The sequence below is a fragment of the Sapajus apella genome, unplaced genomic scaffold (genome assembly GCF_009761245.1).
Source record: "Sapajus apella isolate SASKATOON/1434 unplaced genomic scaffold, GSC_monkey_1.0 scaffold88, whole genome shotgun sequence".
NCBI classification, from domain to species: Eukaryota; Metazoa; Chordata; class Mammalia; order Primates; family Cebidae; genus Sapajus; species Sapajus apella.
In genome coordinates, this window is record NW_022437028.1 from 1,126,831 (window position 1) to 1,142,291 (window position 15,461).

At 44.7% G+C, this 15,461-nt stretch overlaps 1 protein-coding gene across 5 annotated transcripts in view; it reads right to left on the reverse strand.

Annotated features, from left to right (window-relative positions):
* Positions 1-15,461, reverse strand: part of AUTS2 (activator of transcription and developmental regulator AUTS2) — a 1,216,826-nt gene that overhangs the window by 328,896 nt on the left and 872,469 nt on the right. The gene's annotated exons all lie outside the window — the stretch shown is intronic.

Genomic DNA, 15,461 nt, shown 5'->3' on the forward strand with positions numbered 1-15,461 from the left:
CCCAGGTGAGTGGGCTATTTTGTAAAACACACAGCGCCTCATCTCAGTTTAGAGTTGGGTTACACTCTGAGATGGTTTCCCAGAAGTAACTGAGAACATTGGTAAGAATGTCTTCTCTGGACACAGCCAGCCTGGAGATTTAAAAGAGCTGGGGCTCACACTGGCCCTGCACTACGACAGCTTAGCTTTTGGACTGCTGACTTGGCCCTGAAGGGTATGACAGTTCACTAATGGGCTAAGAACTCTGCAGACAAACACACTCCGTTTACACCCAGAGCTGAAGGTACCACTTTTGGAAACCAAACACATTTATCCTGGACGCTTGTTCCAGAGTCTTCCTAATCAAGAACTACATTGTGCCTCAATTTCAAGAACGGTCAGCAAGCATCATCTTCCCACCACTAAATGCTATGCAGAAAGAAATCCGTTCCCGCAAAATCTAGTGAGACAAAGAAGAAAAAAGCCACATGACGAACGACCCGAAGGAAAACATGGGTTTTTATAATCCAAGTTAACAAGTAAGGGTAGGAATATGGCATCTGTCCTTCCGCACTTTTAGGTTTAAATGGAACTCAATCTTAGCTCTCTCTCCCCAGGGAAACCACACAACCACAGCTAATCATGAAGAGAGTCCCCAGCCATCCTGCGTGTGGACTGTGTGCATTCTGGCCGTCTCTGAGGAGGCCTGTGCCGGGAGTGCCCGCAGGGAGGGACAGGCAGCTGCACAGCCCATGGCCCTGAGGTCTCGCAAGTGTCTCCTGTGTGGAGGGAGTAGCTTGGTGCTATTCCCCTCACTGGTCCGTGCTGCAGTCGGGTACACAGCACAGCTGTCAAGAAGCTCCACAACAAATTCTGGGTGACACAATCTAGCAAGAAAACACAAGCTCCCACCAGACGAGGAAATGGCTTTTCTGTGTTTGGGTTTATTCCTAATGTATGGTACCCGAGGAGAAATTCCTGAAAACATTCCCCAACAACTGCCTGGAAGCATCAACAAAGGGAGAAGGAGGTGGAAGAATGCCTCCCCCTTCCCTCCACCCCCAAAACAACTACTTCCTGTTTAAGGATCAAATAAGAGAGGAGCAATTCACCTACTAACAAAGCCCGGCCACTTGGCAGCCATCCAAGAATCTAAAGGGAAACCTTGAATTTTGAAAACAATAGACAAGAGAGTCCGCTTTAGAAGAGATTTCATCTATCAGCTAACAAGAAGCTGGGGTCATGAAGTAGGGTATTCTTTATACTTGAGAGACCATGCTAAAAATCTCAGAAACGCACCAGAAGGACCGGGCTGGGGGAGACTGGTGAGATGCTCTTAGCATGTAATAGAGGTTGCTGTTTCAAGGAGGCTTATCATTTCTTCTGACATCCTGACAGAAATGTGTAATATAGAAGTTTAGCAATGTGGGCAGGTTAAATTATACCAGGCAGAGGAAATCATTTCGCTGTGAATTGGAGCGTTGCTGTGGGCCACTCCAGGCTGAGCTGGCTGGCAGCCTGCGGGCCCCTTCACTCCTTCTAGAAGGAGGGACGGCCTGAGGCAGGTGCGGTCTGGGAGAATGGAGGGCTCAAGGGCTCATGTTTACTAAGTTATACCCTTGAAAGGGAATTTGGCTGTGGTGGGGCTTTGTGTTCAGCCTTTTCTAGGCTCTCTCACTCTCTTGGAAAGGGGAGGCTTGTGGCCGGAGGGCCCTTAGAAAGCAAGAGGAGGACGCACACGTCCAGCCCGTATTCCAGCAAAGTCTGCTGTTCACCATCATTTTTCTATACCCAGGAAGTAACAAAAAAGCACTCTTCAACAAAACGGCTCAGGACATTCTGAAGGGCCTTTTTAATCATCAGAGAAAGATGAAATTCTACTCAGTAAAATTTGAGTTAACCCTATTTAACTGCAGCCTGAGTCTTTTAAGCCAGGCATCTGTGGCTCATGGAGCAGGCTGGCTCCTGACCCCACTGTGGTGGCTCCCACTCCCCCACCGCCCCCGCCTCTGTCCAATACAGTCCATCTACACGGCGGAAAAAAACTCCCTATCAAGGCATCTTTCCTCCCCAGGACAAAAAATACTTGTCTTTCCACTGAACTTTAGTTATATTGGCTGTGGACAGAAGAAATGAAAGCTGCCTGTGTCTGATTTGTGACTGGGTTTCGTGGTGGACTCAGAAGAGAGGGGCCGTTCCTACGCCTCTTGCAGGAGAGAGAGCACGTGGCTGAGGTGTGGACACAAAGGGAGGGAAATCAGGATCCTCAGTGATCACCGACATTTTTAACAAGGCGATGGCTAATAAGCACCATGCATATGCAGGACTTCATCACAATTAACTCCATGGGGTGTGTAAAGTGAGCCCTTTATAGGTGAGAAAACTGAGGCCCCCTCACACAGCTGGTGGGCACAGCCCTGGTCAGTTACTGTAGTTTCCACTACACTGAGCTGCCTGGAAGAAAGGGAAAGTAAGGTTGTGTCCCCACCCCTGAAGCAGCACTGTTTACTGTCACACTCACTGTCCCATGTGTGAGATGTTTAAGCATCTCACACACACTCCTTTTTGGAGGGGGCATTTGAAAACACAGAGACCGAACAGGTCTGACCGAGCACCTGCTTGGGATGGGGATGAAGGTGACTTCCTGACCTTGACCTTCAGGCTTCTCCAGCAGCCTCTGCCCCAAAGGCAGGCTGCAGGGCGTTGCTGCAGGGAGGCAAGGCTGCAGGGGCCCAAGCAAGTTACACATCATGCCAGGGCCCACACAGCTGACATGTGCAGCCAGGTGAAACCAGGTTAAAAATCGACATCCAGGGTGGCTGCAACTGGGAGGAGAGGTCACCGGATATGGGAGTGGGAGTGAGGGGCTGGGGATAGAGAGGTAGAACCCCTTCCAGCCATAGTGCGTGGAGCCAGGCTGGGATGGCCCAGCTGTGTGCTCTGATTACCTGTGGGGGACACCTATCTCCTCCAGCCACAGGGCTGACCTGCCTACTCTCAGCAGAGGAGTGCGCACTGCCTTCAGTCACACTGCAGTCCTGCCAGTGGCTTCTGGCCCCTTCTCAGCTCTTCTGTCCTCTCTATGTGGTCAGGAAATCTCACTGATACTGGTGCCTCCCACCTACTTTACAGTAAGTGGGCATTAATTAATGCTAAATGACAACAGAATTTCTCCCAAATTGCATATGACACTCGCATTAGGAGCAAACATGTGCCTTTGGATAGATGTCATCACGGTATCACAAGAATTAACGATTTGCCAATGGTATGAAGTAAACACACTTTTTAAGAGTTCTCTTTAAGAGTAAAAGGTTTTAGTGATTGTTGATTGTTAATTACAGTAACAATTTGGCCACGGCTACGTAAATCTTACATGGACAGAGTCGGTGGGAGGTGGCTGTGGGCACTAGAGCCAAAGCCAGTGGGCCAGTCTGTCCTTGGGCTTCTGGGTTGGGTTAGGAGGAAGCTGAGGGTTTTTAAAGCACCATGATGCATACACCTTATAACCTATGCATAAGCATCTTACTACACCGTCACAGCAATCCTTTGAGGCAGGTATTCGTATCATACCAGCTTTAAATCTATGGGTACTGAAGTTTAGAGGCTGGTAGGTGACTGACAAAGCTCACACAGCTAGGAAGTGGCACAGCTGACCAAAAACAGGTTTTCCCGACACCAAAGCTCATGGTTTTCTCCTAAAAACTGTATTTGCCAGGCAGGCTGTGTGCAGGGGTGCTTTTGGAAATATAGATTCCTGTACCCCACTTGGAAACTTCTTCTTTTAAATTTTAGAGACAGGGTCTCACTCTGTCACCCAGGCTGTAGTACAGTGGCACGATCATAGCTCACTGTAGCCTTGAACTCCTGGCCTCAAGTGATCTCCCACCATGGCCTCTCAAAGTGGCTGAATCTACAGGCATGAGCCACCATACCCGGCTAAGAAACTTCGGAATCAGAATGTCCAGGGTACTGCCAAACTGCCTCTCTGACCACAGCACTCTGAGCCAAGGTGATGTGTAGCCAGGTAGGGAACCTCCTCTCCGCCCTCAGCTGCTGGGAAGTCCTATGTTCCTACCTAGCTGCCTACCAGGTATTCCACCTCTTTTGGTGCCCTGCAGGCCAGGTCACACTTAGCTTGCTAACAATCGCATCAGATGAATGAGCCAGGACCAGGCACAGTTGCTGGGCACCTTCGCTCTCCCCACTTCAGTCCTTGCCATTGCCACCTGCAGCACCCAAGATGAAGGCCACCAGCAATAAGGTGGTCCAGACCTGACCACAAGCACAGTGGAAATCAAGCTGCATCGTTTGGGGCTTCCTCCCACCTACCCCAGGGTTTGGAAATGTAACAGGAATCTTACTATTGCCCACAATCCCCTGAATTGTGTAAGGAAGGAAGGAAGGAAGGAATCTTATTATTGCCCACAATTCTCCATCTTCTATGGACATTCATTCAGGAGCGGAGTGAGAACAGCACCAGCAGCAGCACCAAAGGCTTGCTCCTATGTCACAACTGGCAAATGAACATAAATAACGCCACCACGTGGGTATGCGGAGTCTGTGTGGTGGGTGTGGCTGACAGGGGAAAGGGCAGCAAAGAATCAACAAAGCTACTGGATTCCCTCCACCTGGCTCTAGGCTGTGAGGTAGCAGTGGGCCCCACTGTCCAGTGACAACAGCAGCAGCAGCTCGTGGAACGGTCTAGAGCTCAAAGCACTCCTGAGGCCCGCATTTCATCTTTGCCACAGCCTTGGGAAGTATGAATTCTTGCTGAGGTTCTAGAGCGGTCCAGTGATTTGCTTTGTACAGCAGCAGTTGGTGATGAGGTCTGCACCTTCTGAATCCAAGACCAAACCTTAAGCCCACTTTCCTCGCCAGTGGATTCCAGAGACAGGCAGAGAGTTAGAAATTCAAAGGCGATGGTGGTTTATTAATGTGACTGAGCGGGGAAATGTTCAATCCTAAAGCGCTGGGATTACAGGTGTGAGTCACCATGCCCGGCCTGAGTAGTTACTATTATGGGCCGTATCATTCTAGGTATTTTACAACTAGACTTTTAAAAGGAAAAATAAAACACAAGAGCAGCAGCTTAGAAGCATAAGTACACTGCCCAAGGTCACAGTCACACAGCACTATGTTGCTAGAGCTGGGAGTGTGGTATCATATATCTGTACCTTTCTAGGTGTTTGCTATATCCAAAGCCATATGGCCTTATTCTGTGTCACTTCCACAGGGCCACTTAGAAGCAAACCTCTCAGAGCAGTGACCTGGCTGCAGCTGGGCTACCCAGTTCATGCTCCGGGGCTGATTTTGTTCCAGTTTCTTTAAACTGGAAAAAATTCCAGTGTTCTGGCTGGCCTCCCTGTCATTCTCCTATAGCTCCATCTCTGCTACTGAGACGCTTTTGTCTCCCAGACACCGACCTGCAGTTAAGGAATGCTATGGAATATGAGGACATAAGTGAGTTACTACTTGGTCCACTGGAAGTTAGATGTTAAAATATCACCACTAAGGATAATGTGGTATAACTCCAACACGGACCACAGAAGGCATGGGGATATTACCACCGAAGCATTATGACTTTGTTTCAGTTCATCCTGTTTCCAAGTTCCTCATTTCTAAAATGAATATCTAACATCCTTTCATCCATAGTGTTTCTTATGAGGTTTAAATGAACTATGCATGGTTCTTTAATACATGTGGTATAGAAAAGACTACACAGGCTTCACAACCCTGTGAATGTGTTTACCATTACTACTGAAATGTACATTTAAAAATGGTTAGGATGGTAAATTGTTATGTTATGTATATTTTGCCACGATTGAAAAAATAAAGACATGTACAGTTTTTTAAAAGCTATACAAACATCAGATGTTATGATTCATATACAGTTATTTTGTTGCTTTTTTAAAAAATAATTTCAATTTTTATTTTAGATTCAGGGAGTACACATGCATGTTTGTTACATGGGTACATTGTATGATGCTGAGGTTTAGGCTTCTAATGACCCCATCACCCAGGTAGTGGGCATGGTATTCAAGGGTTACTCAGCCCTTGCCTTCCTTCCTACCTCCCGTCTCTAGTAGTCCCCAGTATTTCTTTTGTTTTTAATGGTTATCATCACCACATATTTTCATTCCTATAGAAACGGAAAAAACCCCAGTGTTGTGGCTGGCCTCCCTCTCGTTCTCCTATAGCTCCGTCTCTGCCACTCAAATGGTTTTGTCTCCCAGACACCGACCTGCAGTTCTGATCACTCCTGCATCGTCAGTACATATGCTCTTCTGACCTCACCCAGCTGAAGGTCCTGAAAGCCCCTCCCTGAACTCATATTTCTTCTACCTCTCCGACTCCTGCGGTCTGATACCTATCCATTCAGCCTTACTTGATGAAACCTGAGTTATCCATGGTTCCTCCCTTGACCCCACTTCTCAGTGGTCACAAAATCATCCCTTCAGAAATGCCTCTAAAATCAGCCTCCTTCCTTCCACATTTGTTTGGTTGAGATCTCTAACACCTCTCATCTCCCCAGTATGACGGCCTTCACCCCCTTCCACTCCATCCTTCATGCCACTGCCCGACTCCTCCTCCAAAAAGTCAATTCTGATGTGTCATTCACCTATGTGAATCCTGTCCAGATGGGAGTATTCAGTGGCTCCCATCTGGATCCAGTCCAAGCTCTCATCTTGCTGTGCAAGGTCTGTTTCTACGGAACTGTGTATACCAATGTGCCTTCACAGTCTCATCTTCCCCCCACACTGCCACGGACCCTGACCACACAAACGGAAGTTTTCATGCTTCTCTCCACATGCTAAGCCTTTCACAACCATGTTATTTGCAAATGATATCCCCTGTGCCTGGGATCTACCCCATTCTTGCTACCTACTAACATCTATTCCATGTGCTGCAGCAAGATCTAACTTAAATACTTACTCCCTTAGAGACTACAGCTCAGTTTTTTGCATTCAGACATCATGCCATTCCTCAGAGACAGCATACACTATGTGGTCTTATAACTCATCTAGGTACCTCAGCCTTCCCTTCAATTAGACTGTTACTTCTCTGAAGGGTTTCTGTGTATTTGTCTTCTTCCCATTCCTAGTTCCCACAACAATGCTTGGCTCAGCATACAGTGAGGACTAAGTTTGTTGAATAAAATGTGAGTGAAAGAAGCTATGAGTGAGCTTACTATTTTCCAGTCTTAGGAATGCCATTTCACGCAGGCTGCCTGCTGGAGTTTAAGTAGTACTTCATTGGACACAAATTGGATTCTCCGGGATGACCAAAATCCCCTTGGACAAATAAGTTTCATTTTGTACCCTAGATATGTAATTTACTAATTGACATTTCTTGAGAGCTTTGTATCTCTCAAGGTGGCTGTCTTATATTTGGGGAGTAATTCATTAGCTACCATATGTGTATTTAAAATATTAATACATTCCAGACTTTTCTAAGTGCATGTACATATAAACCCTCACTGTACAAAATCCTGTGTATTTCTCTGGCTTTTAATAGCTTAAGCAAGATAGAACCAATCTGTGAATAGCACTTAAAATAAGTCTATGAATATTTAGGCATTATTATACATAATTGTAAATATGTATCCATATTTCAGATTTATGATCACTAAACAGTGCTAACTTTGGATGACCCAGGCAGCTTCTATGGCTGTCAATAATTTACATCTGGCCAGGCACAGTGGCTCATGCCTGTAATCCTAGCACTATGGGAGGCCGAGGTGGGTGGATCATGAGGCCAAGATTTTAAGACCAGCCTGGCTAACATGGTGAAACCCCATCTCTGCTAAAAAATACAAAAATTAGTCAGGCATGGTGGCATGCACCTGTAGTCCCAGTTACTTGGGAGGTTCAGGCAGGAGAATTGCTTGAACCCGGGAGGCAGAGGCTGCAGTAAGCCAAGATCATGCCACTGCACTCCAGCCTGGGTGACAGAGCAAGACTCCAACTCAAAAAAAAGAATTTATGTCAATAAGTAGTGCCTAATCTGGCTATGCTTCCTAGAACCCACTGCTGCAGGCCCAAATCCCAACTTTCTGGGGTCTCTCCTGACTCCAGCACCATGTACAGAGGCACCTCCAAAGCAGAACTTCTGGAAAACATGGTTCTGTCTTTCTACCCATAACTGATCAATTCAGGTGTTAAGCACCTGGCTTAAGCTACACCCACCCACAATCCTTTCCTGAGAACTACCCCAGCACCTAAGCTAATCTTAGCCAATCAGAATCTTTCCCTTGGATCTTAGCAGTGGCAGTGGAAAAGGAGAGACAGTCTCCTGCCTCTGGCTAAAGCTGAAAAGTAGATGGGTCATGATTTCTACCAAAAGGAGAAATGAAGTCTCCAAAATAATCAAGATTCAAGTGGACAGGCAAAAATAAGTAGAGACAAAGCAAGGAGGGCATTTAACCCTCTGCTCAGTATTTCTGATGTCCAGTTGCCTGGCTCTTCCCTTCTGATGGTTTGGTTATTTTAACACATTTGAATTCCAAAAGCCTAAACATTTCTTTATTTGTTAGTTTGAGTTTAATGCATGTTTTCTGAAACAAAGAGTCTTTAAAAGGTAATTCTATTACCCAGTGACTTCATGAAGGCGCTTCAAAAGATGGTAGGAGTTGCATTGTAAGTATGTGGGCATGTGGAGGTCCATTACATTTTGCCCAGCTACAGAAGATGGATAAGTCTCTTTATAATGAATAATTGCTTGGTAATTGATTTGTTGGGTAAACTCTGATTTTTCTCAATGTCTACTCGTCTTAAAGTGGGCCTACTTGCACAGCATTCGACGTCCAGGAAAGGGGTGAGGGTGCAAGTGTAACCTGCTTAAAAACACCAGGTAGATAATCCACATATGTTGTCATGCTGTCTCTGAGGAATACATTATTTAAAATTATTGCTGCATTCTAAACAGACCATCTGAGAGAAATAATTACTTTTCCATGACTGGATCAATACTTTGTTCTTATTCTTTACTACTTGAGTGATTGGATCTAAGGCCAGAGGAGAAACTAAGGTCAATCCCCTGGACCTACGGTAATCTAGCAGGGAAGATCAATGTGTGTGCTTGTGAGCCCAAGGAGGGGAATGGGGACAGGGAGGACAATTCTCAGTGTGCTAACTTAATTTTAAATTTCTCAATGAGAAAAGCCATGCTTATCTATGGCTCTTCTGTTGCAGCATTTTAAAAACTGCCCTGAAGGTACAAGGTATAACTCATTTTATGTCTGGTTTATTGAATAAATTCATGAATTACAACCCTATCATGTACACAGCCGATGGTAAGAATGGTTTGTCCATTCCGTCCAGGAAGGGTAACATTTCAAGTTTACAAGAGAAGGTGATGAGGGGGCTACAGAGGTAAAAAGGGGTATTTCTGTGGCAGAACAAAAGGTCATGTCCACACTGTGGGCATGTGGGTGTATTTGAGTGTCCAGCACCCAGAATTCACCAGTATGGAATCTATAGTCATTTTACTCTCTACAGAAGCCTATGGGTCCTGATCCATATCCCACTAATTACTGGGAGTCAACCTTAAATTGTCTTTTTAAAGAACATAATTCAACATAAGTTTATCACAGCCTTTGTAATAAGAATATAAGGAATAAAGCATTAGCCAGAGTGACTGCTTAGTCTTAGCCTATCAAAATAAATGCCTTTCAAGCACCTTAGAAGCATCATTTGCATGCAAATAATGTGCTAACTGCAAATGGGACTTATTAATTAATTAAAACTCATCACAGAACATCTTTTTTGAGTGATATTTTGTTGGATGTTAGTTTGAGTTCAACAGAAAGTGATAAAATACTCTTTGAACATTTCCTTTTATTTCAACATATTACTATTCTCCTTGGTCTTTTCCTATCAGCTCTCAGGCTTGTGGGAGAGTCCAGCTTAGTGGCTAAGAACACTGCCAGACGACCTGGGTTTGAAACCTGGCTCTGCCATTAACCAGCTGCAAGACAGGGCATGTTCAGTAATACCTCTGTGACTCAGTTTCCTTCTCTGTAAACGGGGGATAATATTAGCACCTACCTATTAGGATTGTAGTGTACATTAAACACGTCAACATATGTATAGCACATCTAAGCACTATTTAAACAATAGTTGTTTCTTTCTCGCTCTGTAGCACTGAACAGTAGAAACCATATAGAATTTGAAGTGAGAAGGCTATGTCTGCTACCTTTAGCTGTATAATATAAGTTATACAACCTTTGAACTTCAGTTTCCGTGTAAGGAGAATGAAGGTAATCACACCTACACTCCAGTAGGTCGGTGTGAGGGCTGTAGAAGAGAATATGTAAAACATCTTGGCAAACATTTCTAACTGGGTTGATGAGACTATGTCAGGCTCAGGCCAGCTGCATGGCTGGACGTGGATTTTGCCATACTGAGGACTTACGCCTCCTTTCCTCAGTCTGAACATAGGCAGACATGAACAAGACAAATTGGCGCAAGGCTTGGGAGAGGCTTGCACTTACTCTGGGCTCTCCTTGGAGAAGGAGCTTTTGCCCAGTCCATCCTGAGGGCTGAAGTCATCAAGGAGAGAGGGCAGGCGGCAGTGGCCACTGTGGGTGGCACCTGGTTGTGTGCACAAGGCAGCTAGTCAGCCGCCAGCCTGGGATGTCCAGAGACATACATGCCCCCTGGCTGGCTCCCCGCAAACTCTTTCCCCAGCTTCTTTCTCAGGGCAAGGGGTGAGCAACCCCTGCTTAGGCCACTGCCCGCAGCACCTCTGAGCAGAAGTCAGGGCCCTTGGACTACTCCCCATCAGACCGCCTGCCTGAAGCACACACTGGAGCCGGGGAACTTGCCTGAGAAGCCAGTAAAATTTTAATGCACTCTGTAGTGCGGTCATGTCATACTCGGTTATGGCAAATAATCCCAGATGCCTGCAGAGGTAAAATGGAGCTGTAATGTGCTTGCCTCCTAACCCGAGCTGACAGCAATGATGTACGACTACCATTAGCGGAAAATATCACTTCAACTAACCCATGATCCAGCTCCGCTCAGGGTCACATTATCCATGAGGAACAAATTACACTCCCAAAGTAAATACAAATTTTCTACACGAAATGGGTACAAAAAAAGGGAAGGGGGTGATCCGTTCCCTTCGTCAGCACACTGCTGAGTGACACAGATGATAAAGGACAGGACAAATCATTGGCTGACAGAGTGCTGTGCCGTAATCAGCTCAGCCGGCACGCACTCCAGCCGATAAACACTATATTCTCCCCTTAGTGGCAAATCCATAATCTTTAACATGGACATGGCTGCTGCAGATATTTACTACCATTTGGGCTGCGGGAACAGCCCATACAGCATTTGCTGTCAAAAAAGGAAAGGCCCTGTGGCCCTGATGGACCTAGAGACCCTCTGCAAGGGTGAGAATCAGTGTCTGGGGATGGACAAGAAGGTTCTTGAGGGGGCAAATTGCAACTCAGAACAAAATGACCTTAGTGGGTGCAATGCAGGAGCCCCCGTGATAACATGGCCCCTTCTCCTATGTGGGGTCGCAGGAAGAAAATGGTCTGCAGGGACTACATGGGGTCCATGAGGCTCTGGACTGGAAGCTCAGAAATTCCTCTGCTCCAGCCCTGCTCTTCCCTGTACTTCCTGGGTGACAGAGGAGAGGCCCTTTTCCTTTATACTTGATACTTGGATAATCAACAAAGCAACTTCTGGGTATAACACTAATAATTACAAGGGTGTACGTGTCAAGTACATGCTAGGCATGGGGTACCTACAGGGATTCTATGATTTAGTAAAATTAAATGTTTACATATAAACAGACACTTAAAGGAAGACTGAGATCTATGTCCAAATATGGTTGATGCTCAGTCCACCGATTGGTGTAGCCTACATCCCTAATCCATCATGGGTTGACTTTGCTACGCATCTGTGAGAGTTAAAATATATACCTTGTATATAGCCCTTCCCTCTTACCTTGGATAACTGGATTCCAGGCCAAAAAAAAGAAAAAAAGTCCTACTTCAGAAGAGTCTGTACGTTGTAAGCTGGCTGTAGACCCAAATTTCATTCGTTTCATGTTTATTGAGAAACCACCATGCCTGAATTTTTAGAAGCTAGTGCAGTCGTTTGGGTGAGGGTGAGGGTGGACAGATAAACAGGATCCAGGTCTCTGGCAGTACAAGTAGGTAAGACACAGAGGGGATGACAACATGAGCTGCTGAATGGCACTGCTGGGCCTGTCCCAACTCACCCTGATGCGCGGGGAAGCAGCATGGCATGGGAAGGGCACCTTCTCAAGACATCTGCTTGAGAAGACAAAGCCTTGGAAAGCCCTAACAGAGTCTTGTACATTGCGGATGGTCAACGATGTTATATGTGAGAATATATAGATCCCTAAGATAAATACGTAAACAGATCATAAAAAATGATGTTTTCAAAAGTCTTTGGAATAATGTCCTCTTTCATGTGAAGTGGTACTTATTATTATTATTTAGTTGCTATTATGGACCCTAATTCTAGTTTTTCACTGATCTAAGACATTAGTAGCATCTATATTTTTAGACCAGGAAATTAGGAACTTCAAAAACCACTAAGCACATTAGAAAGAAAAGACACAGCCCAAACTGGGCTCCTTGAGTACTACAATGACCCACCACAGGGCTTCCTGGTCAGTTCTTATTTCAAAGACCCCCTTCAGCTGTCTCTGTAAGTATGCATATACTTGGAAGACCATGAATCGAGCCAGGTTTAGAACAACAAGGGAGAAAGCGGCTTCCAGTTATTCTTCGGGTAACTGAAGAGGTAATGCAGGTCTACCGCTAGAACTTCACAATATACTCCTCATGAAAACTGACAGGGAAAAGCTCTATCCTGTATAAAAGAGAACCAATTTCACCTTCCCAGCTGTAACTTTAATTAAAAAAGAAAAAAAGAAGTCCATTAATTTGTTGAATTTTGGGACTTCTTAAAGCATAAAGTTTGGATAATTATTAACACATCCTAATACAGATACTTGATTATATTTGTCACACCAGGATGGCACCGTTCTGAGGAGCATTTATCTGTAACTATCTTGCCATCCAGGAGTTGTCAAGGGTGATTATCTGACACACATGCACACGCAGACATATATGACCAAAAAGAAGTTCTATCTTTACTGAAGACAGAACACTCTGCAACCATAATACAGTATAAGACAAATTCTCTGACAACCAAAGAGCCTCCCGGGTTACACTCTATCAGAAGCCACTAACATGAAGCATGTTGTTCAAGACATCACCTGTACAAATGCCTCTGCTCACAACTCTCCTGGTAAAGGCTCAGGGTTCATGGTCAATTTCATGAGGCTGATAGCCATCACCTCCACCAGCCTCCTCCTTGGCTTTACAACCTTCCCTTCAGGTAAGCCATAACACCCACGGCAATGGCTTATTCTAAGGAGAAGCGGCAGGAACTTCTCTCTGGGAAAATGGAATCATGCACTCAACCTCGATGTTTCTGGAACAGTGCCTTTTATAGATCAAAGTAATGGTCATTACCAAACAAGTGAGTTATTGAACAAATTCTGCAAGCTAGCTCTCCACCTAGTCCTCATGCTTTCCCAAATAGTTATGGTAGTTGAGGAACGCAGATTAAATGAACTGCTCTGCGGCCTATTCATAGGTACGTGGTAACAGTTTCATCAGAGTTAAGCAACTATAATTCTCATGTCAGTTCATCAGTAGATACCTGAGGAAAATGAGTAGATATGTATGACTGAAAGACTGAATCAACAAACAGATAATGGCTCTGTTTAGACATCAGGTCTGTATGGAAGTTTCCTTCAGCTGCTTGAGAGTACATACACATATACCCGAGAACGTCCCCTGTATGCTTATTCTCTCTTGGGAGTTTGAGAGAGATGAAAGAATGGAGGCAATTCTTATATAATCCTCTTCCACTTTGGCAAATGGAAGATACAATCACATATTAATTTCCCTCTGGGTTCTGTCATGCTGTTGGGGCCTAGGTAAATAGCTATTTGGAAAATCTGGATAGTCAATGTTGGATCATTGAATCCTGCCTCATTTTCCAGATGACAAAACTAATGCTAAGCACCATTAGGTAACTTGCCCAAGGCCATGCAACTGGTGAGTGAAAAATCAGGAACTGGGTCTTCTGAGTGCCCTTCTCCACCACCCACCTACTGAGAGCAACAGAGCATCTAGAACCTGTTCTTTCTTCTTACCGTTTATTTCAAGAAACAAGAATTTGGCTGAAAATGCCTGCCAAATTTCCAGTAACAAGTATTGATTCTGTTGACCTACCTACATTTAATTGAAAATCTGTACATTTATAACTTCTATCTTTTTCAGGTGCATGATATGGTAGTAATGAACAGATTATTGTATATACACGTTCAGTATAAGTGAAGCAATTTTTGGTTTTGCCTGAAAATGTTATCATATGAAAAACAGAACTTAACGAGATTCTAAATTTAAAATAATTTGCCATAGAAATTTAATCCAAGGATATTATCAATATGAATGTGGGATATATGCAATGTAATTAAGCCAACTGGAAATATGATGACTTTGGAAGAGCAATAAAATATCATTTTAGCCCAGAGACAAAATCTTGAAGGGGTAAGAAGAGGTTGAGTAGATGGGCATCATAGAAATCATGTATCCAAAATAAAAAGCTCTTATGCTGGGTGCAGTGGCTCACACTTGTAATCTCAACACTTTTGAGAGGCCAAGATGAGTGGATCACCTGAGGTCAGGAGTTTAAGACCAGCCTGGCTAACATGGTGAAACCTCGTCTCTACTAAAAATACTAAATTAACCAGGTGTGGTGGTGGGCACCTGTAATCGCAGCTACTTGGGAAGCTGAGGCAGGAGAATCCCTTGAACCTAGGAGCGGGAGGGTGCGGTGAGCCGAGGTTGTGCCACTGCACTCTACCCTGGGCGGCAGAGCGAGATGGTATAAAACAATGACAACAAGACAAAGTAAAAAGCTCTTGAAACTCGGCCAAGAACTATAGAAATTGTCCATTTAAGTTAAGAAACTTATAAATGACTTAAATATACTGTATGAGAAAATCAAAAACAAAATATAGAAGCCTGAGGAAGAGATTACAAATTTTGGGGAGTCCAAGAAATAGACACTGGACTGTATGAGGTGCATTCAGGTTTGCATACGTGTCTTCTGAACTTGGTTTACTTACCCCCTCCACTTGGAGATAAGTATCCAGGAAAGAAAATGCACATTTTGCAAAACACTGAACACCTAATTCACGTCAAGCACTGTGCAAAGTATCAGGGATATAAAGACAAGAATATGGGTCCCCTCTCTTTCCCTGGGTGATGGCTGCCTGCTTTGCTGCTGTGAAATCTGGAAGGGTGGAGATACTTCTTTCTAGCTACAAAACAGGACCGCACCTCCAAACTGTCTCTTGATGAAAATATGTCCTATTTTGAAACTAAGGATGGGGATTCCACAAGCAACAATGAGGGCCTT